At 42.9% G+C, this 27,322-nt stretch overlaps 1 protein-coding gene across 1 annotated transcript in view; it reads right to left on the bottom strand.

Moving 5' to 3' along the window:
• The window catches only part of CCDC148 (coiled-coil domain containing 148), a 480,287-nt gene that overhangs the window by 80,744 nt on the left and 372,221 nt on the right, over positions 1 to 27,322 (bottom strand). Inside the window, exon 17 of the mRNA XM_060302422.1 lies at positions 214 to 302. The gene's annotated coding sequence lies outside the window, so the exon portion shown is untranslated. The remainder of the gene's footprint in view (positions 1 to 213; positions 303 to 27,322) is intronic.

Genomic DNA, 27,322 nt, shown 5'->3' with positions numbered 1-27,322 from the left:
GGAACCGCAGAGATTGTGAGGTGCTAGGAGCAGGCTTAGGGATGGGTGAGGAGTGCAGGAATGGGGACCTGGGGATGTGGAAGCACCTCCAGGACCACTGAGGCTACTTGGTTGACGCAGCTGTTTTCTAACAAGGATCTGAAGAGTCAGCCAGTGCCGGGTTGGGAGGTTTATAGCTTTGACACCCTTCATTCTCCAACTTGCTCTACTTACCTTTTGAGTTGGCCCATTTATGGCTGGAGAACCAGTTACATAATCTTCTTTGTAGAACTCACACGAACCACAATGATGCCATCAGAAAGCTATGAGATAAAATTGAGAAAATGGATTCCACGTCTGCCGCAATCCAGGTGGTTCTAATTCCTACACTTTTGGTTTTCTTTAAAACTGGAATCCCTTGGTTGGGTAAAATATTTGCTTTCTTTCTTTAAAGAGCATCTCCCTCTTGTTTTAAGCAAAGATCATTGGAATCCAGTCATGATCATTATCATCACAATAATCATCAAAACACCTCCCTTGTGTGCCTCCCCCCGTACTTTGTGCTCATTACCCAGAATGCATAGCGTCAACAGCTGAATATTGCAGTCAGTTCTGGGCAGCACATTTCATGAGGGATATTGGAAACAAGGAAGTTCCCAGGAGAAAGCTGCCAGGATGATGCAGGATATGGAAACTACAATAAATGAAGAACAGGCAAAATTACTGCAGCTCTCTGGTCTGGAGAAGAGAATCCAAATTTAAATATTGAGAGCTCGCAACTGCTCATAATGCAGAATTGGGACCAGATATGGCCCATTTTGGCTTTGTGTAAAGAAGAACCTAATAAAACTTAGAGCTATTGGGTATTGGAATGGCCAGGGATGAAGTCATGAGCATCCTGCCACCAGAAATGTTCATGGAGAGACAGGTGAGCATCTTTCAGGGATGCTGTATCAGGGACTTCTCCCAGGGTAACTTGCAGTGAAAGGCTCTGTGTTTGAAGTACTGATACAGAAAGACACACAACAAAACACCCACTGTCTTCCACGAGAAAGGACACACCTAAGTAAATACATAAGTAACCATGTACATGAAACAGACGAGGGTGTGGGTGGGGAGTGAAGGAATAGATGCAGAAGGCTTCATTAGCACATGGGATGTGGGGTGCGTGCTGAAACGTGACCCGGACTCAGGTAAGCGGTGAGGGAGATTCCAGGGGTGCAGCTGGGGCTACAGGAACGAGACCGTGAACCAACGATTGTGCCAGCACAATGAGTCCGCCCAGGATAGACAGGAGGGTTTGTGAGGAGAGGGCTCCTTGAGGATATTAGGGACCACTATGAAGACCAGATCCTGGGAACTCTTGAACTACAGGTCGTTGGAATAAATCCTCTGCCGGTCCTTGGATTGCTAAATAGCGATGCCTTTCATATCTGACAGGCAGTGCTGGCCTCTGTGCCTTACCTCAGGGAGGCCAAATGCTAGGGTAGACAGCAAGTAATATCATGGTATTTTTCTGACCTCTTTCATCACTGGAGGATGTAGCCCTAACAGGCTTTTAAGGGAAATAGTACCTTCCTTTGGCATTTGCCAGTACGAGCCTACCCACCCCTAAACCCTCAAATCCCACTGTATAATTACCCCCAGAGTCCAGAGGTCACTTAGAACAACAAGTGTAGGCAACACCCAGCTATTAGAAGTCAAATTTCAGAGCTCTCCCTAGATTCTGGCCTGAAGCATTTTGGAGCTGGGATGGGGCCCCAAAGGCGGGGGGCCTTTGAGGTTGGTATTTCCTGCGCCCGGTTTGTGAGGTTGGCCTGGGCAGGCTGTGTGCCTGGTGGGAGGGGGTAGCTCTGCTCTCCGGGAGGCCCCCCTCCTCAGCACTGGCTGCAGGCCTGCTGCAGGCCTCCCTGCCTCCTCGGGAGCACCTACTCAGCTGGTCTCCCTCTTTCTGCACTGAGCTGGCGTCTTGGGAGGGAAGCCCAGATGAGACTCAGGGGTAGATGAGATGCGGTAGATGAGACTACCCCAGATGGGAGGGGTGGTTCAGACAGGGAGCACTGGAAGGCAGCTTTTCCAGAAGGGGCCTCCCAGTGAGCCTGTGAGCAGCCAGCAGCCAGCTAGCACTTCTCCCATATCCTGAGAGAAGGGGAAGAAGCTGGGAAGTGGGCAGTCCAATAGGTGGTCTCCTTGTGGGGTGATTCCGTGGCCAAGATGGCAGTAATAACTGCTCTGCTCGGTACAGGAGCTGCCTGCCAACAGCTGCCCCACTTGGCTCATCTGAGGGGTCCCAGAAGCCCCACGTTAGCCTACACTGAGGTTTAAAATGCTACCATTAGGATGGAGGTACTGGATTTCAGCATAAATCTCACCCTGAGGTTCTCTTTAAAAATGCAATTTCACCAAGATGGAATAAATTAGTCTACTGGCTCATTCCTCCCTGACAGGAGGAGTGCACTGCCCTGAAAGCATCAGGGGTTGCAGCAGGCAGCCGGAGACCACGAAATGCTTTGAACTGAGAGAGCAGGTAGTACCGAGGGCCACATTTACTTCCTTCAGCATTTATCCTGGCCCAACACAGACCCAGTCAAGCAGCATCACCTGGCTCTGGAAACCCAGAGCCCAGGATAAGGCTCTATGCCCTGAAATTGATGCTTCTGAACACAGCTTTATGTCTGGTCTCTCCTGGAGGAAAACACACGGGAATCCAGACTTTGACCATGATCACCAATTCCAGCCCTCCAAACTTGCCCAACTCTGCCTTGCGTTCATTTTCACCATCCCAGCCTTTGTCTCTGAAGTTGGCTGGAGAGTCTCAAGTCTGTTCTCTGTGGGGAGGGGCCCCGTTTTCACTGAGCAGACACAGCACTCCGCAGGGCGTGGCAAGTTCTCCATTCCTATCCCAGTCCAGAAACCAACGTCCTGGGACCATCACATATAGAGCACAGGCTTCGGCTCAGATGTTTTCCAGAGACAGGGAAACTGTCCAGCAGATGTCAGTAAGTTCTAAGATGTTGTGGGGAGCCTGGCTTGACAGTCAAGTGCTCTCTTTTCCAAACCAGCTTATCACTCAAAGACCTCAGAGGGGATGTGACTGGGCAGAGGGCCTTTAGGAGGGGAGCTCCCGAAGACGAGAGCAAGGAGGGGAAATAGCGGTCCACGTCCTTGCAGAGAAGAACTGAGATTGGTCGTGTGTCTGAGGATTCCAGGAAGCCTGTGCTATAGAGCCCAGGCTGAGAAATGTCTGGTGATTGACGAGGTGGATATTGGGAGGCTCCAGACAGCAGTTCATTCTGCCTATTTCACTGCCACAGGGTAAAGTCTGGTTCTGGCCTCACCTAGGAGCAACCTGTTCAAACTAGCCCTAGGTTTCTCATTCAGATTGAATGAGGCCTTAACTGAGCTAACTGCGAAGAGCCCAGGCACGGTTCATCCAGCCCAGCGGACTCCATTCTACACTAAAGTGACCCTCCACCCCCATAAAGTTGTGCAAATTGGAAGTCCTGGAGCCACTATAGCTTGGATTGGGGCCCAGTTTCTGGCTTGGCGTCAGACCAGGTTCTAGAAGAGGTGAGGCAGAGGTATGAAAAAGAGCTCTATACCTCACCGCATCCTCTTTGTTGTATCAGCATTTATTGAAAGACTGCTATTTTCAAGTGCAGTGCTAGAAACTCTGGAGGATACACAGAGATATAATAGGGGGTGCCTGAGTTTAAGGGGCTCATGATCTTGAAGTGGACTCTGGTATTCACAGTTGTTGATCAGAATGTTCTCCCGTCCCTGGTGTGCTGGTTCCAATCAGAGGAACTCTTCCCCCATTTTATAGGATCTTAATAGGGTTATCAGTCAAGCTCCACACCCTACTACCACAGAGGTGGGATTGTGACCTAGGCTGGCTAATCAGTCTACACTGGTATCCCTACATTCTCTGTTTCTTACAGCCAAAGAAGTGAAACCAATCCATAGACTGATGATATTTGATCTGCCAAACTATAAAAACCAGCATGAAATTCCCCAGGGAGGAGACTGACTGATTCAGAGATGGTCTTATTTTATATGGGATGCACTTGTTTAAATACACAGGTGTTGAAACTCGTTTTCCTCTGATTAGCACATATTATCCTTACAAGCTACTTGGATAGGGGATGTCTAGAAAGTTGATTTTCACAATAAACCTAGATTAATGTGTTCTGAAGAACAAAGATTGTGTCCAATAGTTGGCCGAGAGTTTCCAAGCACTTGGAGTTGCTGCTGCTGACATGTGAGTTGCTTAGGCAGTCGAAGGATACACTATCATTAGAGAAGGGCTGGGGAAAATGCTTGCTGAGCTTCTTAAGACATTCTCCAAGATTCCTCATTCTGTTAATTCACATTCTGTTATTAAAGTTATATTTTGTGTTTTGCATAGTGTTTTCACTTGAGTCTGAAGAGCAGGGGGAGGAAATACTCAGCCCATTCACTGCTGCTGTACCCCCATGTGCTAAGCAGAGACGTCACATGCTCCTGCTGGGTCCAGGGGTGGTCTTATAATTGACTTCAATACAAAGCTCTCGGCCTTGGCATTCGTTACTAATCCATCAGTGTTGGCCTACTGTATGCCATGTGAGATGAAAGCTATTTTCCAGCATAAACTATAACCAGTGGTGCAGGTTTATGTAAAGACCCTGAGCAGGAATTTTGCTAGCTCTTGTCCGTTCGTATGTCCTTATCTGTTCGTAAGGCTTAGAGAAACACACAACTCCAAAATCAATCAACTATGGATTGTGACAGTGATGCTGTGAATATAAATGTTTATGGAAACTCAAACAAAGATAAGACCAGTTACTTCTAAGTACTCCACAGGTCAGTTTCCTGTCCCTGTGGGCAGAAGATAAATATTCATGGAATGAATAAAAGAGTGGTGATCCGTTGAAAGGGGTGCAGTGAAAATTTCACATTTCCAAATGTGTTTTGCTTCACACTGACAGCTCCCAGACAGTCAAGGAGACTCAAGGTCATTTCTATGTTCTTTAAAAAAAAGTGACACATCGCCAACAAAACACTGGCTCAGTCCAAAGCCTGCACTGGACTGGGAAAGTTTTCTATCTTCAAGCTCCCTGGAATCTCAGATTCATTCTCATCTCAGAGGGCCAACCCTCTGATGACTTGACATAGAGGATGGAAATGTAACAATCCCTATAAAAGGGATATATTCATTTCTTAGAACTATTATACTAAAGTATCACAAACCGAGTAGCTTAAAACAACAGAAATTTATTCTCTCACAGAATGAAGAGAAGGCTAGAGGTCCAAAATCAAGATGTCAGCAGGGTTGGTTCCTTCTGCGGGTCCTGGGAGAGAATCTGTTCACTACCTCTCTCCTAGCTTCTGTTGACTTTCAGGGATTGACGGCTGGCAATCTCTCCAGCCTCTGCTTCCATCTTCACATGTTCTGTCTGTGTCTGTCTTCATACTGCCGTCTTTTTATAAGGATACCAGTAATGTTGGTTTAGGGGCCCACCCTACTCCAGTGTGACCTTATCTTAATTAATTACATCTGCAATTATCCTATTTCCAAATAAGGTCACATTCGCCGGTACTGGGGTTAGGACTTTGACATTTTTTTTTCTGGGGGTGTGGGAACACAATCCAATCCGTAACAGGGGATGAGAAATGATCAGACTCTATCAAATAATTAATGTTGCCAAAGCATGTAAGGTAACGTCTCAGACAGGTTTGATTTGTGATGGCAGGTTCACGGGGGCTTTTGAAAGAAACGAAGACATCGTATAATGTACCCACAAAGGATAGAAATGTTTCTATTCTGTTACTTTCCATCTCAACTCTGATTAGGATGTCACCAGTCACCTAAAAGATAAAGGTTCCACATCCCATCACCAACGTCCAGAACCACCTTAGTTTTAGTTTCCCAAATATGAAGATGTCAGGAACACACCGTTCAGTATTTGTATCCATAGCACCAGCTTTCTGTATCTTGTTAAGCTGACTTTTCTCCCCAAGGCGTTCTACCTACTGGATTTTCGACATGGTTTCAAGGCATGTAGAAGCAGAAAAAAATATTCCACATTGGTTAAAGTGATGTGAGGCTGAGTTGTTGAAAAGGTTGTGTATTTAGGATAAGTGGATACTAAAATAGTCGATTTCAAAGAACTAGATTGATTGCCCCCTTTTGGTTGCACTAATAACGAGAACAGGGCTTCCCTGGTGGCGTAGTGGTTAAGAATCCGTCTGCCAATACAGGGGACCGGGTTTGAGCCCTGTTCCTGGAAGATCCCACATGCCGCGGAGCAACTAAGCCTGGGTGCCACGACTACTGAGCCCACATGCCACAACTACTGAAGCCCGTGCATCTAGAGCCCATGCTCCACAACAAGATAAGCTACCGCAATGAGAAGCTCGCGCACCTCAAAGAAGAGTAGCCCCTGCTGGCCGCAACTAGATAAAGCCCGCACACAGCAACGAAGACCCAACGCAGCCAAAAATAAATAAATAAATTTATTAAAAAAAAATAATGAGGACAACCAAAGTGATGATATTTTTTGTCATGCATTTGCTAGTATGTTTGTAATTTTTTTAATTGGTTTTTTAAAGAATTTATTATTTATTTATTTATTGGCTGTTTTTGGGTCTTCAATGCTACACGTGGGCTGTTCTCTAGTTGCGGCGAGCGGGGTCTACTCTTCATTGCAGTGCGCAGGCTTCTTATTGCAGTGGCTTCTCTTGTTGTGGAGCATGGGCTCTAGGCACAGGGACTTCAGTAGTTGTGGCTCGCGGGCTCAGTAGTTGTGGCACATGGGCTTAGTTGCACCGTGGCATGTGGGATCTTCCCAGACCAGGGCTCGAACCCATGTCCCCTGCATTGGCAGGCGGATTCTTAACCACTGTGCCACCAGGGAAGCCCCTGTGTTTGTAAATTTTCACTGGGCAGATGCTGGAATGATATATTTTGTATTATGTAGCAACACTAGACAGACAGCTAATATTTTTTCCAGTTCAGTTATTCATAGCTCAGCACTGTAGAAAGAAGTCATTTCATTCCTTTTACTGCGGAGAAAGGAAAGAGTTTGTGTTACTGTTTGCCGTTGAGCTGGAACAGCCTGTGGCTAATGCCTATTTGCAAAACCACACAGGGAGAGAATTTTTACTCTCTCTGCTTTCTGACCTCCCCACAGACATCACTGTCAAGTGCGGGCATTAAAAACTCTTCTTGAGGGTTTCTATATAGATGCTAAGGGAAGAAGAGAGGGCTGTAGGTGCCCAACACTTGGAGTAGATTTAACTTTATCCCTGTGGACCAGGTCACCAAGACTAATGTTATGTAGAGTTTATACCATAGGTTCTACTGGGGCATTCATAATTTTCCCCAAGGAGGAAATGAAATGTCTTTTCTTGAGAGCTGCAGGGTTCTGCATACTGCACTGAGAAGATCTAATCCATTTTGGCTGGTTGCACTGAGATACTCTCTGTTCTCAATTAAATCAATTATCTGAGTAATCTTCATAATTAACGGTAGAAGACTTGAGCCGTCAGGACCGGCTAAAGCAAAAATATTTGGGTGTGTGGGTTAAGCCACAGTTGCTCTGTGGGTGTGTGAGGCTGGGGCAGGGAAGGGGGCTGACTGCATGCTGTGGCCAACTTTCTCAATTAGCAATGGGCTCTAACTAGATGGCAGAGAGCGTTTTCGCCTAGAAGTCAGGAGATTGTGTTCCCGCTCAATCTCTGGCACTAGCAAGCTGCGTCACATTGGGCAAGATTCTTCACCTCAGAAAGACTCATCTTTACTTCCGCAAAATGAAGGAGTAAAGCCAGATGGCTTTTGTTAGTATATTTACAAAGCGAACACTGAATATCAGGCACTGATATTACTTACTAATGTAGTAAGCATTATTTCATTTAATCCCCATAACCAAACTTTTATGAAAAACAAGGCACAGAGGGGATAAGTAACTTACCCGAGGTCACACAGCTAGTAATTTTCAAAGACCAGTTAGTTCTAAGCTACCTCCTGACTGTGGTTCTAACGCCCATTGCTGAGAGTCAAGTGGAAATCTCTTTGTCCTGATTAAGGCTTAAGTGAATTTAGATTCTCGCTAGGCTAAGTCCGTGGATTAACAGCATGGGTATCGCCTGCAATCTTTTTGGAAATTTGCAATCTCAGATCCCACTTCAAATTTATCAATCAGGACCGGCATTTTTAACTAGATGCTTATTAAATATTGAGAGGCACTGATCTAAGGCTGACTGTAGATCAGTCAAATTGGAAGCACTGCAAGGAATTTCTGTTTTCTGTCACCTCTGGTAAGGTCTGAAGGCCCTAGACTGAGATGCCAGCAGAGGGGTGCCTTCTTTCCTGAAGTTAGTTCTAAGCCATTTGCCCAGTGCAAGAATTTGTGTTTCATCTTTTAATTTCTTACCCGCTCCTGACTCTCTGCTCCATTTCCAAAAAGAAGCATCCAGTAGCCAGAAGAGATCTTTGTGGGTTGACCACAGAGGGGAGGCCATTATGAACGGATTAATGTATGTGCAGGATGAAATTCTCCAATGTCCTTATGCAGGCAGGAGAAATTGCTGTTCTAATGCTTCCACTCGCTCCCCTCATTTATATAACAATGTCTCTACACAAAAGCTTTCTATGGAAAGATAATTGGATTTCTAACTCTATTTGTTCAAAACTCACTTAACACTATAATGGCCCTAGTTATATTGTTTGTATAAACTCATCAATCGTACAGTACCGATTTCTGAATAAATATCTAGATTTTTGTACCTACATCTAGTGTTACCAAAGCAGGAAGGGAGAAAGAATCCAGAAATAGAAATCCATTAATAAAAACAGATACCACATATACCTTGCTGCACTAGGCTTACATGTGTTGGGTAAATTTAGTTTTTCAACATCTCAGTGCTATTTTTTATCTTACCTATGTATGTATTTGCTTAGTGTTTAATCACTGTAGTACTTTTGGCAAATGGGTCACTGAAGAAAAATATAGTCTGGTGTATTTATGACTGAAATGCCCATTTAACTCAATCTAAAATGAATTAAACATATACTTCAATCTAACAGTGATTATCCCTCCCTAGCAATGGAGATTGCAACGGATCCTTGTTTCCTGAATACTCTAGAGGTTTCTGTTTGACATTTTTAGGGCAAAATTAGAAAGAGAGAGAGAATTTCTAAGGCTTTTTGTGCTTCCATTATGTCTGGTGGAGATTTCTTTTACACCTTTTCCACTTTTTCAGATATATGATAACAATGGTTTCTTCCATGTTTTTCCTTTTCTGTTCTTTCCCCTGGACAAGGAAGAAGCTACCACTTAATATTTGAAACAAAGAGCCGGATGTATTATTCACTAAGTAACGGAGAGCTCTGTTTGTAAGACACAAAGTCTCTGAAGAAAGAGGATGACTGCTCTTAAATAGGGTTTGGGGAAGCACCAAGCTCTGATTGGTGGCCTTTCAGAAGTGGGCGTGGTCAGGTATTGGCTGACCTGCTGCCATGGAAAGAGCAGTCACTGAAGTGTGACTGCTGCTGACTGGCTGACCTTCAGAAGTGTATGGTTGTTGCTGATTGGCTGACTTTCAGAAGCATGGTTACCAATTCAAGGTTGTTAACTGATTGGCAAGGGTTTAAACCTGAATTTGGTAGTTACTTGTTATTATGATCAAAGCGCAGTCAGTCTTTCTTTCTTGAATTTAGAGTATTGGCACTTCTTATGTTCACCTCCCCCTGGCCACCCCCTGCCATCTCAGGCAGCCTCTGCACTCATCGTGCGTGGTGTGAAATATTAGGGAATATAATCTTCATGAGTCCCTTGAATCTTAAAGTGCCTATACCTTGGCACTCTACCCTAGGGTAAAATAGGAAATATTGATACATGGCCCCTGCATGGGCCAATCCCCCTTCCAGAGGCAGCTTTGTTCAAAGCTCATGCAATTCTTTGCCCAGGACCCCAGATTTGGCCTCAGGCTGCATTCTAGCAGTGACACCATCAGCAGTAAGCCCATCAGTAGTAAAGTACCAATATCTCACTTGGAAGAAGCTTATTTGCCATCTCTGCTCTCAAAGCATTCCAGTCAAATTTCACTATCCTGTGCCCCATTCTTTCAGGCTTCTCCTTGCTGTGCCGATAAACCAGGTGAAGAAAGAGCGTTCCTGGCAATATAATGTATTGAATATTTCACAATGCAAGGTTGTCCCATAACTGTTAAGGGAAAAGACCCTGATCTTTTCCCTTCCACAGTGTACTCTGTGGAATAGACCTATTCCTGAAAGGAGAAGCAGTAGTGTGTCAGTTAAGAGCACAAACACATGGATTCTAATTCTAGCTGTTGTGATTTACCAGCTGTATGACGCTGGGCAGTTAAACTCCCTGAGTCTCGATTGCCCCATTTGTAAAATGATAAAGGCTTAAAGCACAGTACTTGTCTCACAGGATTACTGTACGGATTAAATGAGAGGAACATATAAGACATTTAGGATGGTACCTGGTAGATACTAAGTGCTCAAAATGTTGGTTATATCATGATTTGCTATTTTTTTCTGTAAAAAATTCTGATGATACAGTAGGATAAGGCCTGATCTGGGAGTCAGAAGGCCTGGGTTCAAATATAACTAATATTCCTAGTCATGTGGCCCAGGCTTTAACTTCTTAGAGACATAACTTCCTCATTTACATAATAAGAATACTTGCACTGCCTACATAACTGAATCTAATATTTATTAACTTTGTGGTGCTATTTAAATCACCTTCCCAGGGATTCAATTTTCTTACCTGTAAAATGGTGCTAATAGCTGCTCAGTCTAAGAGATAGGGTGGCTGTGAGTATTAAATAAAATAATATAGATGAAATTATAAAGAACCACAGGTGTCCTCGTTACTTAAGGGTAATTGATATTTAATAATTGGTGTTTTAAAAATTAAAGGAGAAATCACTTAAAACAAGATCCAGAATTTCACCATATATGGCATTTTTTAATGTATTGATTGAATTTTATTGTTAGAAATGACACAAAACAAGTTAGTGTCTATCTTATGTTTACCAGAATCTTATCTTATAATTGTAATTATTTGCTAATTTTTAGAATCAGAAAATGAATCAAGTGTTGATTTTTTGGCTTAACGTGGCTGACAAATTTTTTTAATTAAAAATAAAATTTTCTTCCAGTTTTATTGAGATATAATCAAACATACAGCACTGTATAAGCTTAAGGTGTACAGAATAATGATTTGACTTATATAAATCATGAAATGATTACGACAGTAAGTTTAGTGAATATCCATCATCTTATTTAGATACAAAAGAAAAAAAAAAGAAAAAAATTTTTTCTTTGTGATGAGAGCTCTCAGGATTTACTCTCTTAACTTTCAATATACAACATAACAGCAGTGTTAATTATATTTATCCTGTTGTACATTACATCCCTAGTACTTATTTATCTTATAACTAAAGTTTGTACCCTTTGGCTACCTTCATCCAATTCCCCCTCCCCTTACCCCGCACCTCTGGGAATCACAAAACTGCTCTCTTTTTCTGTGAGTATTTTTATTTTTGAAGTATAATTGACCTACAACACTATGTTAGTTCCTGGTGCACAACATAGTGACTCACTATTTCTATACATTACAAAACGATCACTACGATAGGTCTTGTTACCATCTGTCCACCATGGAAAGTTATTACAATATTCTTGACTATATTCTCCATGCTGTACATTTCATCCTGTGACTTATTTATTTTGTGACTGGAAGCCTGTACCTCTTAATTTCCCTCATCCATTTCTTTCATTCCCCCACTTCCTTTCTCTCTGTCAATCACCTGTTTGTTCTCTGTATCTATGACTCTGTTTCTGTTTTGTTATGTTTGTTCATTTGTTTTGCTTTTTTAGATTCCATACATAAGTGAAAACATATGATATTTGTCTTTCTCTGACTTATTTCACTTAGCATAATACCCTCTATGTCCATCTATGTTGTTGCAAATGACAAGATTTCGTTTTTTTTTATGGCTGAGTAGTATTCCATTGTCTATATATGCCACATCTTCTTTATCCATTCATCTACTGATGGTCACTTAGGTTGCTGCCATATCTTGGCTATAATGCTGCAATGAACATGTGGGTGCATATACCTTTTTGAATTAGTGGGGTTTTTTTTTTTCTTAGAAAAAATACTCAGAAGTGGAATCGCTGGATAATATGGTAGTTTTATTTTTAATTATTTGAGGAAACTCTATACTATTTTCCATAGCAGCTGCATTAATTTACATTCCCAGCAAAGTGCATGAGGATTCCCTTTTCTCCATATCCTCACCAACACTTATTTGTTTCTTTTTGATGACAGCCATTCTGACAGGTGTGAGGTGATATCTCATTGTTGTTTCAATTAGTGTTTCACTAATGATTAGTGATATTGAGCATCTTTTCATGTGCCCATTGCCAACTGTATGTCTTCAAAAAAATGTCTGTTCAGGTTCTCTGCCCATTTTTAAATCAGGTTGTTTGTTTTTTTGATATTGAATTGTATGAGTTCTTTGTATATTTTGGATATTAACCCCTTATCAGATACATTGTTTGCAAATATTTTCTCCCATTCGGTAGGTGGCCTTTTCATTTTGTTGGTAGTTTCCTTCACTGTATAAAAAGCTTTTTAGTTTGATGTAGTCCCATTTGCTTATTTTTGCTTTTGTTTCCCTTGCCTGAGGAGACAGATCCAAAAAAAATATTGCTAAGACCGATGTCAAAGGGTGTACTGCATACGTTTTCCTATAGAAGTTTTACAGTTTCAGGTCTTACATTTAAGTTAATACATTTTGAGTTTATTTTTGTATATGGTGTGAGAAAGTTTGACAAAATTTTAAGAGCCACTTCACTTCACATTTGACTTTTGCTACACAGTTATTGAACAGGTCATTTTTTTTTTTTGCAAAAATATTAAAGGACTTCACTTATTCTCCCAAGGGTCTTTTAATTCTCTGATATTTAAATCACTCTTTTATGAAGCTCAAGCTGTGTCCTCGTCCAAGTCAGATGAAAGCCTGCATCTTTTGCAGAATATGCAATTTCACTTTGTTGCAATCAATTTGCATTTGATTTGCATTGTATTATTGACCACATGGGAGTGTGCAACAAAGATCTTGCTAGCTTGTTTGAGGGTCGACACCAACATAATAGGAGGTTATTAAGTGGGAACTAATTACAAAAGTGGTCAGTTGATTAGTGAACCTTTTTCTGTCCCGAGAATTTTTGCTTCCCCACCTAATCTTGGGACTGCATAGATGTAGTTAATGAGTTCCCCTACTCCCATTAAAACTGTATATGATGCAATTCCCAAGAATTTGATTGGGATCAAATTTTTAAGAACCAGATTGTGTTTCAAATGCCCTTGGATGGGAGACACTATTTTGATGTTTCTCAAGTAAAATGAAAACCCTACCTAATCGCTGACTTAATCTTACTTTCATAAGTCTGGATTTCCAGGAATCAGATTTTCTTAGAGCAGGGTACATCCACTTTTCTTCGGTGAGTTGGGGCCAGTGATGTGGTCTCACTTTTTTCTCTGCAGGCAAGGGACCAGGTCCAAGACCATTTTGCAGTAGGCACAGGTAGAGCAGGCATAGAAATAAGTCCCCTACTTGCAGGGAAAGGGTGAATTCTTACGGGAAGCACCTCTCCCTTTCCGTGCTGCCTTGACTAATATAGGCCTGTGGAGTTCTTTTCCATCCTCTGCAGGCAAGAAGAGTTGATGATTAAAGACATAAGCAGGCCAGGAAAGAACAAGCTCATCTTTTCCTGAGCACCTCCCATAACCTGTAACATCCCCTGACATGTCTGGAAGGGGAAGTGTCTGATGTTTGTCATGATCACAAAAGCCACTCTTCCCCCACCTTGAACCAAACTCCACTTTCCTATCCTGTGGGATTACCAGTGAATACGGCTGAGATCAAACAGGATTTCATGGTGCTTTTGTTAGATTTCCTAAACAGGCAGCTGTGGGCAGAAATTTAAACAAACAACAGGCCTTTTAAGGGGATCCTGAAATAATCTTGTCATCCTTGACCTTGTTGCTCGTTCCCACAGTCCGACCTTAGTATCACAAGAAGCTTGTGCTCTGAGGAACTGGGGAGACCCTTCTGAGTGTGCTTTGTTCTCCTCTTCCTCCCAAGGAGGACAGCAGGTGGGAAGGGGAAGGAGAGAGAGGCCGGGGCCTCTGAAGAGACTGCTGTGCTGGCTGGAGAGGAAGGGAGACTCCATACTGTTGGAAGGAGGCCTTCTGAGGAAATGAGCGCTTTCCACCCCTCCCCAACCCCAAGTCCTCTCACGACAAAGTGGCCGCTGCAGAACCTCCTGCCAGGTCTAGGCTTGCAGAAGCTCCTACACCCCGTCCACAAAGACCCAAACCAAATGCTGACTTCCTCAGAGCCTCATTTCTCTGCATCTTAAGGCAGTCCTAAGTGCTTGTAGCTTCTTATTTAGGAAAGGGAACAGAAACCCTCTGGGAAAAATCCCCTTTGAAACACTAAGCTCTAATGTTTAAAATCTGTTAGCAAACCACACACTTCTCCACTATTGCTGGGGCAGCTGTTTTCTCTCCAAATAAATCCCAGGGCTGCTGAGTATTTTAATGAGAGATCTTTGGGGTCTCCTTTAAACTCTGCTCTAAAAGCCCAGCCTCAGGGGGACTGGCCTGAGACCACCTCTTGCAGGCTACAATCCTGTTTATAAAATCCTTTGTGACTGGTGTGTCTGGAAGGTGGATTTAGGAACACTGGGTCACGCTGGCACTGCAAAAGGGCGTCAGGTGGTGGCCAGCGTCCTGGGATGTCAGAAGTCATGCCTGGCAGATGGGCGGAGAGAATTGGAGTCTCCACGGGGGCGTCAGATGCCGCCTACCTTTGGTGGTTGTCACCTTAGCCATGCAGGGGCTCCCAGAGCATTCATGGAAACAAAGGGGAGAGATGCAGTGCATAAACACGGCAGAGTCTGAGGACACCTTGAATGGAAAAGTCGTGTTGCTCTGTCTGAAAAATGATGATTCTATGGGAGAGGCCAGTAATGGGGAGATAAGAAGTATAATTCAAGGGTCTACTATGTGCTTGCTTAGGAAGACCCAGAGAGCACAGAAGTCGTGATCCTGCCCATAGAGGTGCTAGTCGTCTAGTTGGGGAGATACGATGAAGACACTTGAAGTTAGAAGGAGTAATTCTTTGGGGGTAAAATGCCATATTGGCTCAAAGTTTAGCCTCTGGCATTTGATTTCTTTGCACGAATTGTGTCTCCAACAATTTACCAGCTCTATAATCTTGGGAAAGCTCCTGAATTGCCAGGAGACCCAGTTTCCTCACCTTCAAACGTGTGTATCATTGTACCCACCTCATAGGGTTGGTGTGGAGATTAAATGAGCTATGCCTGTGAAGCACCTAGCCCGTAAAAGGTACTCAATAAATATTAGCTATTGATATTATGTGTTATTCAAAGGGGGAATGTAATAAAGCTCTAAAGTAGTGTGGCATGGCCCAGAGTAACTAACAATTCCGAGAAATGGAAAATAAGTTGCATTTGGGATAGGCTTGGAAAAACAGGTTGGAATTAAATTATCAGTGGAGGGGGGCAAAAATCATTTCAAAGCGTGCAAAAATAAAAAAAGCGAGAGAAGGCACAGACAGCAATGTTTCTATTCTTGAGCCAGTTTGCACATTGGCCTGCCTAGAGCAGGGGAATGGTGAGCAAGGAGAGGTTCTGGATTAGTTTACAAGAGCAGAGCCTGAAAACTGGACTGAGGCAAATCCAAGTCGACGTGATAGGGAGGAGGGAGAAGTCGAACGTGTAAGTTTCTGAACAGGAGAGGATGTGGTGAAGGTGGAGATTCAGGAAGACTATAGGGGCAAGAATTTCAGAATAAGGGAGTAGAGAAACCGTAGTCAGCCCAGCCAGCTAGGGCGACATGGTGGTGATCTGGGAACGTGACAACTGGGATCTAGGGTAAGGTGGAGGGATTGCTTAGAAAGATTTTTCCAGGAAACGTGAAATAAGACTTGGTGACCCTCATGTGCACAATGAATACATTGTGGAATATGAAAGCCTTAACCGAAAGCTTTTGTTCTTTCAGATATTTTCGTTCTAAGGAACAGAAATGCATTCAAGTTAAATCAAGTAATTAAAGATTTGTACAGAAGCAAGGGGACCCAGGAAAAGCTCGACAAATAAACAAACAAAAGGAGTCCTCAAGGAGACAGTAGCTGGAGAGAGTCTTCTATAACCCAAATGGCTCTAGTAAGATGACTGTGGGTTTCATTTTACTGCTCTACCAATAACAGACTTAATTTTTCTCTGTGTGTTGCATCTCAGTTTTCTCACTTCTGACCAACTCCCTCACCCTTTATAAATATATTTCCTATTCTCTGTAGTGAAATAGGGACACTATTGCAAAATATTAAACTAATATGTTTTACCTTTCCCCTTAAGTCATATTCTTTTTTTTTTCTTTTTTCTTTTGGCTGCGTTGGGTCTTCGTTGCTGCGCATGGGCTTTCTCTAGTTGTGGCGAGTGGCGCGCAGGCTTCTCATTGCGGTGGCTTCCCATGTTGCGGAGCACGGGCTCTAGGCACTTGGGCTGCAGTAGTTGTGGCTCGGTGGCTCTACAGCGCAGGCTCAGTAGTTGTGGCACACAGACTTAGTTGCTCCACGGTATGTGGGATCTTCCCGGACCAGGGCTCAAACCCGTGTCTCCAGTATTGGCAGGCGGATTCTTAACCACTGTGCCACCAGGGAAGTCCCAAGTCATATTCTTGGTACCTTTCCACCTCTGACACTTGCTCAGCCATAAAATCCCTTGTCTTGTGAGAAAGTAACAGGTTTGAAAACCAGTCTTGGATGAAAGAGAGGATTTTCTAAATCCGTTTAGAATTCTGGGAACTAACCTGGATGGATGAGATCATAGAATTCCTCCCAGTGAATGCAGATGACACCTTTTTCCATCTAACCTAGCTAAGCCCCAAGGCTTGACTAGTAATGGTGGGAGGATAGTATGATGCAGGTGAAGTGATGGAAAACCCCACCCTTTTTAGCCTGAAGGATGGTGGGAGAAAGAAGGAGGCAGAGGTGGAGGAAAGGAGACATCAGACACCTAGTTTTCTCTTCTTCTTATCTCCTCCTGCCACCTCAAGGTTGAAGGTCAAGGGCAGTGGGTAGCATTAGGAACATCTAGATAACCTTGGGTACTTAAATAACATGAAGATTCTGCTGCACTTCACACCTGGAACTCCGGAAGGCAACGATTCCCATGTTGCCCTCTGCAGCTCTCTGCGACAGCCTCATCAAAGTAAACCTAGAGGTGCTGTGTGGCAGAAAAGATGAACTTTCTGATGTGTTACTGTTTTTGGCTTGCCTTTGGTGCTCCAGTGATGTGGATTCAACGTGGAGGAAACTGAGTGTTTGGGGAGCTCTCTTTCTTAGCAAGAGTGTTTTGATGCAGCAGCAGATGAATGGGAGAGAGTCATAGCCCTTTACCTTCAGCAAGAGCAGAGTGAGGCCACATGAGCCAAGGAGGGCCACCAGCCACGGTCCACACTGCAAGAGACCAGATCACAAGTGATGCCACCTGCCAATGGCTGTTGTGAGTGCCAGCAGGGCCAGCTGTGACCAGGTGTTCAAGGGTGATGGCTGTGGAGACTAGAGGAGACAGAGGATACTGAATGGCTTTAGGCTTCTTTCCATTCAGAATCACAAGGTCACTTAAGCCCCACTCACCCCATAGACCCAGGTGCCATATTGAAATAGAGAAGGAAAGCAATAAAATTCTAAAAAATTGAGTAATACAAAAGAAATACCAAAATTGTTACCTCAAGCTAAGAACTAAAGTATTTTGTTTTATTTTGCTTTGTTCCTTTTGTTACTCAGTGGATGGGGGTTCATGAAGAAGATGAAAGGAGTCAGCATTCAAATGAAGAAGCTATATTTTCTCTGCACAGTGGGACTGTAGTTTACATGAATTTATAAACCTACCACGAGAGCAAATGCTCGCTCATAGTTTGCACTCCCTCAAACCTCACTTGAAAATGGTCCACATGACTTCCCAGCCAACTCCTCAATCGCTCGCTAAATCATTACCTACAATTTCATTTCCCACTGCTACGTGTCTGATTTGCACACAGTGTGTTAGTTCAGGGACTCTGCAGTCAGTGAATCTGTTGGGCCTAGATCGTGTTTTTTGAGCCAGGTTGTGAGGATTGGGATCTGACCTCTGCGTTAGGAAATAGGAGACAGAGCCATACACAGGGGAAGTTCCAGGAAAGTGTCTGAGGTAGATAAATTAATAGAACAGCCAGTTCTTTACTCTTCCACCTATGCTTAAAGTCATGACCAAAGTAAAACTGGGAAAAGTGCCCTGTGAAGGTATAAAAATGTTGAATCTTGACAACATGTTCTTTCCTCTGAGTCTCTCCAGTAGACTTACATAACTGTGACTGAGTTTCTCCACTACCATAAATAAGCTTGAGGAGTTCTGTAAATTTCACCTCCTTTTCCCCTATGGGGAATCAGGGATCCATCAATTCTTTCTTATGCAGCATTTCATTTACATATTCTAGTTACTCTGACATTACAGTTAATAAAATGTTGGCATTATATGTTATAGTGGAATATGATTTTTCATAGAATCCAAATATATTGAAACAGAAACTGAAATCACAGTACACACTATCCTCATTTTAAGATTCAAAAGAGAGTTCCGCATTTTGCAGTCTCTCTGGTTGTAATTATGAAAATCAGTTATCATTTTCTTTATGTGTGCATCTGAGAGAGTTATGGTTAATAGTCTAAGTCAGTTTATAATTCTATCTCACGTTGCATTTATTCCAAGTTTCATTCCATCCAAAAGCAACTTCGAGGTGTCCTGTGGTGTATCTCCTACCTCATAAACATCTTTGTCAGACTCTCCACATGTTCACCCAGCAGGGGTGTTGAGGTTCATTTAAAGGAAACCAATCGTAAAGCCCATGCCAGGTGATCCACACTGTAACATGACTGTGGGACTGCTGAGCCAATGGGAAAGCCACATGATGACCTGAGGGGAGTTTGGACATGTAGGTGGCTGCTGGTTTACTCACTCGTCTAACATCAGCATAAGTTGAAACCTGCCCTTTTTTCAAATTTGTATGTCAGTGGCAAGAAGAACATGCTGATATGAGGATTTGGTAGCTGACATCAGCTTTAAACCTGGGTGTTAGTGTCTACTCAGAGAGATCACATGGGTTTGCCCAAGGCCAAACCAAGAGGCCAACAGAAATGGGAAAGCACAGAAAAGTTTCTTTTTTTCTAATTCAGTGCCACTCCTTAGTGTCACATGTGTAAACAACATTCACTTCAATATCAGCTGTAATTGTTGAAAAATAAATTGAGAGAGGCACATTATAAATGAATGTACCTTCGATTATATTTGCAGGCAGGGGACAGCTCATCATCCTTATCCCATCCCCCCGTGGCTCATCCGTCAGTACATTTTTATTCAACCAGTATTTAGTGAACATTTACTATATGCCAGACTCTTTGAAATTGCTGGGGCACAAATCTTCTGAGCTAGCTTTTCTCCCAACTCAGCCCTGACGTATGAGGATATTTGCTTGTTTTGCTGGATTTTTACTCTTAGCACAGCTCAAAATCTGAAGAGAGAAGAGGTATGTAGGGTGAAGAGTCTTGAGCAGCGTTCAGTGGCGGGTGGGCGAAAGGGTAGGGGCCTTTGAGAATCCACAGCTGGCTGTTCAACCAGAGATGGATGAAATGGTGGGATTGCTAGGCCTCTCCCCCCAAGCACCTAATCGAGTACACTAACCATTACTGGATGTGAAATGAGAAAGAACACAGGTTTTTGCAAGAACTCTTCTCATATTTTGTGCTGTGTGTGGTTGAAAGGGATACTTGGACAAGACAAGTGGGCTGGGGCAGTGTGAGACTGCCCACTCGGGAGGCTTTTGTAACAAGGAACGTTAAAGCGTATTTTTGTTTTGCTGCTCCTCCGTGTGGTCGTAGCCAGGGCTGAACTGAACTGCTCAGGAAAGCAAATGAAACTGAAGGCTCCCCACATACCCTCCCTGTCAGTTTCTCCCGATGTAGCACATAGTCTCTCCTCTAAGTCAAACAAACATTTAAAGAAGATTGGTTTAAAAATTGCAAATTATTAGCTATCCAATATTCCCCCTTCCATGTCTAACCATATTCTTCTTGTTTCTCTTGGACCTAGCATTTGAGTAGCTTGAACAGGAGGAAATCAGAAAGCCATATGAGGACCTGAGGGGTGTCTGGAAATAGAGGTGAAGACCCACCCAATTTCTACCTGTGCCCCTCTTGCTGCTAAACAGAGCAGGCTCTTGAAAGATGTGATGGGAGTGATTGTGTCCTTGGACTTCTCTCCTTTTCCACTGCAACATCTCCCCTCCTCCAGGGCTGAGCCCTGACACTTTAGGTCTCCCCAGTATGGTTCCAGACATTCTGCTTGCCCAGCCCCATCACAATTTAATTATTATGTGTCTGACCCCCTTAGGTTTCCACTAGGCGACTTTTACTAAAAAGTACCATATTCTAAAATAATGGTTGGCTATGGACCCACGTCTAACTTCTTCCCCATAGAAAGACAGAGATTAAAAGCAAAGGATGAGAAATGGATGGTTATTCTGAAGGCATGCAGCTGTCACAGTAGGCTCTGGGACAGATGGACAGTGATTTGGGGGCTTGTGCATCTGAGAGTGGCACACTCAAAATCACGGCACGTTGTGGGGGGTGGGGAATAAAAGCCTCCCCTTTCATGCCACAATCCTTCTCTCTTCTTTTAGCCTCATCAGTTAAGTTCCAAGTTGTTTTCAGGTGCAATGCAAACCAGAGGACGTCAGGTCTTGTCAAATGTTCTTTCCCGCATTTTCCCTTTTAAATTTCCTCATCTGTTTGTGGCCCAGCATTTCACAGCAGAGAATGGTTTTTCAGCCTCTTTCATTTGAGGGGGTCATACATTAGTGAGTCTTCTTCTTACTGTGAAAGATAGGTGCATGGAAATCGTAGTCTGGGAGAACAGGCTGTAGCCATCAGACTTTCACATACTCTGTGGGAAGTAGCAGCCCCGGCACTTTAACTGCCTCCTGAACTTGGGCTCTAAGACAGTTTCAAAGGTCTAAGTCTGCAGTAGAATAATTGTCAGCTTTCATCTGAAATTCTAAAATGAACTGGGGAATATTACCTGCAGAGAGGTTTGTAAATGTTTTCCCTTCATTTCTTATGATCATACATTAGAATTTGAACATATTTGTTTAAGGCTTACACCCTGTTGACAGTTTTACCTTGGAAGAGACTTGAGCAGAATGGCTCTTAGGTGATATTCTTTATTTGGACCAACAAGCCCCATCACAACTTAAAATAAAAATCTCTTTGGCTCCAGGGTTCTTCTTTCACAGTGATGATTTGTTTTTTATTTCTAATAGTCAATCTTCTTGATTTCCTCAATTTTTTTTCTTTTGTTTTTTCCTGAGCGGAGAAGTGGAAATATTAAGAATAACAGGCAACAACGGGGAGTGGAGGGGTTTATGTTTTGTTCCTGACACAGAAATTTAGCAGAGAAGAGTTTGGCTAAAGAGATTCATAAGAAATAAGTAAGCACCTTTACGGGCTAAGGCTTTCCATGAGTGTATTCCAGAATAGACCATCTCCTGGAGACAGGTAACATATTATTTTCTTTATTTTGCATTTTCAAGAACCTGTGAGAGCCGTTAGCAACTATCTGCTAAAAGCATAGAGGCAGAGACTCTAAGTGAAGACTGAGAAGTAAACAGTTTGGCTCCAACTTGTTCACATGGATTACTTGGCTTAGTTTCTTTTCTGTTTTTTTTCATGTACTACTTTATCCTGTCCTTGTTCCCTGATAAGGTAAGAGATGAAAAACTGCATTAACTCCAACTGTAAAATTCCAGCCTCTAAAAGAGACCTTAGAATAAGAAGGATCTGGCATTTACTGAGTGAACAAAGGGAACAAAAATTCTATGATTCAAGGAACTTTTTAAAATGAGTTTTTATTTTCTGCAATCAAATGTGAATATGGAATTTGAAACAGGATGACACTCAGAAGCAGATAATATAGCTGGTTGTGAGCTATTCAAATTCACTGAGGGACACTCTAAGGAATATATGTATGGAACATCCTTCATTTCATAATAACTGAATTTGTTTATTTTAATTTTTTCCTATGAAATTGATAATTTAAATTCCTCAGTCAGATGCTGAGAAAGGAAGGGGTTCGCGGGGACAAAATCCTACAGCACTGTGCTGAGAGCATATGGAGGAATATCTGTTTTTCAGAATCCAGACATCAGAAGGGATAATTAAAAAGAATTAACAAATTTTACTTGGATAGAAGACAACAGTTACTAGCTTGTACCAAGCACAGTGCTATTCACATACAACATTCCACTGAGTCTTCACAAAACCCAGCTAGTAGGATACTATTATTCCCATTTCATGGGGGTGAAATATAGGTATTTTGAAATGTAGGTAATTTTCCTAGCTGTCCTGGCACACACATCTTCTAACAACAAATCATGCGCTCTTCTTCCTAACCCAAAAGGTCTTCCAAGTAAATGTTCTCCACTCCATGGTGGATAATTAACCTTCCAGCTGTAAAAACACAGGGGGTTTGTTAACCCCCTTAACCTGGGGTTAAGGTTGCCAGATTTAGGAAATAAAAATGTAGAACACCCTGTATATGTCCCAAATATTGTATGGGACACACTCATACTAAGAGATTATTCACTGTTTATCTGAAATTCAAATTTAACTGCTGTCCTGCATTTTATCTGGCAATCCTAGGTGGGGGACTATGGGCACTTGCTGAAAAGGAGGAACCTGAAGGAAAAAGCAGGTAAGAAATTGGAACTCAACAATGAGTCTAGGGTCCAATAAACAGTGAGGGATCTTCCTAAGGAAAAAAAAGCTGTACCTTAACTAACTTAATTTTCACATGAAGCTGCAGGAGAAAGTGTGATGGTAGAGATACCAGGATGTGTGTGATGGTAGAGATACCAGGATGTGTGTAAACTGGGAAGAAGTACACTTGTGGTAAATGTTCAATAAACAGTGACCACATTGAGTTACTATCATCTGGAAAGGACTCATGTACTGGTAGATCCCTAATGGCTAATGCCCTGGACACCAAGAGTAGCCATTCGTTATTCCGGTCCTGAGTGACTGAATTAAAAGCACACAATTTGGAGTGATATTAACTACCAGGCATTAACTCTGTCACTTTGATCAGGTTACATATTGTCTTTGAGCTCCAATGCCTATATTTGCATAATAGAGTTTATATTACTCTAAGAACTATTTTACTCAATTAATGGCAGAAGTGGCTCATGTTCTTCCTTCTCCTCCTCCTCATAATCTAGAGTAGGAATTGGTAAACATTTTTTGTAAAGTCCCAAATAGCAAATATTTTAGGTTGATGGGCCATAATGGCTCTGTCACAGCTACTCAATTCTGCCATTCTAGTGAGAAAGTAGCCACAAACAACATACAGAAATGGCTGTGTTCAATAAAACTTCATTTACGAAAAGAGGTATTGGATTGGATTTGGCCTGAGGGCTGTAGTATGCTGATCCCTGATTTAAAGCAGGCTCCCCAATCTCTTCCCAAATCTCATCATCACGGGGAAAGGATGGGGAAGGAAGGAAAGGGGTACTGCTGGACCTGGTGAACTAGCAGGAATTTATCTCTGACAGGGCACCAGTTGTATGTGGCGAATAGCAAACCGCTTCTTTTTTAATAGCCTTTCTATTTTTAGAGCAATTTAAGTTCACAGCAAAACTGAGAGGAAGGTGTAGAGATCTCTCGTATCCCCCCTGCCCTCACGCATGCACAGCCTCCCCATTACCAGCATTCCCCACCAGGGTGGTACGTTTGTTACAACTGATGAATCTGTACTGACACATCATCATCACCCAAAGTCCATAGTTTACCTTATGACTCACTCTTGTACATTCTATGAGTCTGGATATATATGTATATGTCATGGTATACTGACACGTATCCACCATTACAGTATCACAGAGTATTTTCACTGCCCTAAAAATCCTCTGTGCTCCAGTTATTTATCCTGCTCCCCTCCAACCCTTGGCAACCACTGATCTTTTTATTGTCTGCATAGTTTTTCCTTTTCCAGAATGTCACATCGTTGGAATCATACAGTATGTTGCCTTTTCAGATTGGCTGCTTTCTCTTAGTAATATGCTTTTAAGTTTCCTCCGTGTCTTTTCATGGCTTGACAGCTCATTTCTTTTCAGCACTGAATAATATTCCATTGTCTGAATGTACCAGTTTACTTATCCATTCACCCACTGAAGGACATCCTTGTTGCTTCTAAGTTTTGGCAATTGTGAATAAACCTGCTATAAACATCTGTGTGCAGGTGTTTTTTTTTTTTAATTTATTTTTAATTTACTTATTTTTGGCTGCGTTGGGTCTTCATTGCTGCATGCAGGCTTTCTCTAGTTGCAGTGAGCGGGGACTACTCTTTGTTGTGGTGCGCGCGCTTCTCATTGCGGTGGCTTCTCTTGTTGTGGAGCACGGGCTTTAGGGTGCATGGGCTTCAGTAGTTATGGCACGCGGGCTCACTAGTTGTGGCTCATGGGCTCTATAGCGCAGGCTCAGTAGTTGTGGCGCACGGGCTTAATTGCTCCGCGGCATGTGGGATCTTCCCAGACCAGGGCTCGAACCCGTGTCCCCTGCACTGGCAGGCGGATTCTTAACCACTGTGCCACCAGGGCAGTCCCTGTGTGCAGGTTTTTGAATGGACAGAAGTTTTCAACTTCTTTGGGTAAATACCAAGTAGCATGATTGCTGGATTGTATGGTAAAAATATGTTTTATAAGAAACCGCCAAACTGTCTTACAAAGTGCCTGTGCCATTTTGCATTCCCGCCGACAATGGAGGAGAGTTCCTGTTGTTCTACATCCTCGCCAGAATTTGGCAGTGTCTGTATTCTGCATTTTGGCCATTCTAATAGGAGTGAACTGGTATCTTGTTGTTTTAATTTCCATTTCCCTGATGACATATGATGGGGAACATCTTTTCATATTTGCCATCTGTATATCTTCTTTGGCAAGGTGTCTGTTAAGGTCTTTGGTCCATTTCTTAATCGGTTGTTTAATTTCTTAATGTTGAGTTTTAAGGATTCTTTGTATATTTTGGATAACAGCCCTTTATCAGATGTGTCTTTTGCAAATATTTTCTCTCAGTGCACCTGCCTTTTGAGAAGCCCTGATTGGAATGAGTAAGGAAGATATAGACTATCAAAATCCCAAGGGCAAGTGTTGACTTTTATGCACTTTTGTAATAAAATCTAACATATACTGGGTGCTTATTGTGTGTTGACCACTGTGATAAGCATTTTATATACATTATCTCATTCAGTGCAGTCCAGACTCTCAAAGAACAGGTACTATTACTATCCTCACTTTGCACATGGGGAAACTGGGGTTTGGGAAGACTCACATGATCACACAGATATCCAGAATTTAAATTCAAGCAGTCTGCCCCCAGCGTCTGGACGCTTGACTCCTATACCTATACCGTATTGCAGTGCCAGTGCTATTAAATACAACACAGCTCCCTCAAAACAGAGGAAGAGAGAAGCCAGGTTTTCATGTGCTGAGGACAGAATGTTGGAAGGCACTGAGGCATGAAATAACATGGTGCCTTTCAGAAGTGGTAAAGGAGTTTGGCATAGCTGGTCTTATTCTAGGCTTCTCAGTTCTCTGTCTCAATGAGTGACATCCATCCAGTTGGTCAAGCCAGCAATCTAGAAGTCATCCTCAACTTTTTTCTTTTCCTTAGCTTCATGACCAAATTATCAAATCCCATTAATTTCATCTTCTATATCTTTCAAGTCTATCTACGCCTCCCCATCTCCTCTACCTCTACCACCACCCTGGTCTGTGCTGTCATCAGCCTCCACCTGGGTCTCTGCAGTAGCTGTCTAACTAGGATACTAGATCCACCCCATCCCTGCCAATCCATTCTCCTCACTGCAGCCAGAGTGATCTTTCAGAAATACAAATCTGATGATCATGTCATGTCTTCCTCCCCACAAACTCTTAATATCTCTAATAGTTTACCATTGCTATCAGGGAAAGACAAAACCCTTGACTTGGTTTCAAGGTCCTGTGGGGACTGGCCCCCCTGTTTCTCTTTCTAGCACCTTCCCACAATACTCACCCTCCCTCACTCGGCTCCAGAAACACTGGTAATTGTTCAGTCCCTCGTACTTCACACGCTCCCTCCTACCACCCTCTACTGGGGATCCCTACCCCCTCATTATTATATATTTTTTAAAATTTTATTTATTTTTGGCTGTGTTGGGTCTTTGTTGCTGTGCGCAGGCATTCTCTAGTTGTGGTGAGCAGGAGCTACTCTTCGTTGTCGTGAGTGTGCTTCTCATTGTGGTGGCTTCTCTTGTTGTGGCACACGGGCCCTAGAGCAAGCGGGCTTTGGTAGTTGTGGTGCGTGGGCTCAGTAGTTGTGGCGCACGGGCTTAGTTGCTCCACGGCATGTGGGATCTTCCTGGACCAGGGATTGAACCCGTGTCCCCTGCATTGGCAGGTGGATTCTTAACCGCTGCACCATCAGGGAAGTCCCTACCCCCTTGTTCTTTGCCTAGTCAATACACATTCTTCAAATCTCAGCTCAGATTTTACACCCTCAAAGCTGTCTTCCTTGACTTCCGTGACTAAGTGATATCCCTCTAAAAATGCTCTAATAAACTATGAATTTCTCTTTTACAGAACCTACAAAAGCTGTGATTTTAAGTTAAAATGGGTATTTAATGACCATATATCTACTAAGTCAAAGGAGAGCAGTGAGCTCAGGCATAACCAACTCCTGAGGGTCTAATAATGTCCAGGACCTCTTCTCTGCTCTCCCCTATGTTGGTTTCTTTCTCTGGCAAGCTCCCTGCCCATGTCAAAGTTTACATTGTCCTCACAGTTAATGATCCCAGTTTAAAAGCTCACAGGGCAATGTGACGTTTATTTGTGTGATTATGTTTGTGGTATCTGTCTTCTTCCCTGGATGGCAAGGGCACCCCATGTTCCTGGCACATGTCCTGGCACAGAATGAAGGGGTGGATGGATAACTAGACCGCAAATGGGGATGGGGAGAGAAGAAGATGGAGATAAGACTAACTCAGGAGCATGATGCCTTTAAGATAGCTTTCTGTGGGGCCATCTCTGATTCTTTAAAATTAGAAAGCAGTTGATACAAACAACATAGAAGCAGATGATTTCAAAACCAAAGCTTGGAGGAATTAAGAGGACTT

Source organism: Globicephala melas, chromosome 7 (genome assembly GCF_963455315.2).
Source record: "Globicephala melas chromosome 7, mGloMel1.2, whole genome shotgun sequence".
In the NCBI taxonomy this organism is placed as follows: domain Eukaryota; kingdom Metazoa; phylum Chordata; class Mammalia; order Artiodactyla; family Delphinidae; genus Globicephala; species Globicephala melas.
Note: the sequence above shows the minus strand (reverse complement) of the source record. Positions and strands in the feature narration are given on the sequence as shown.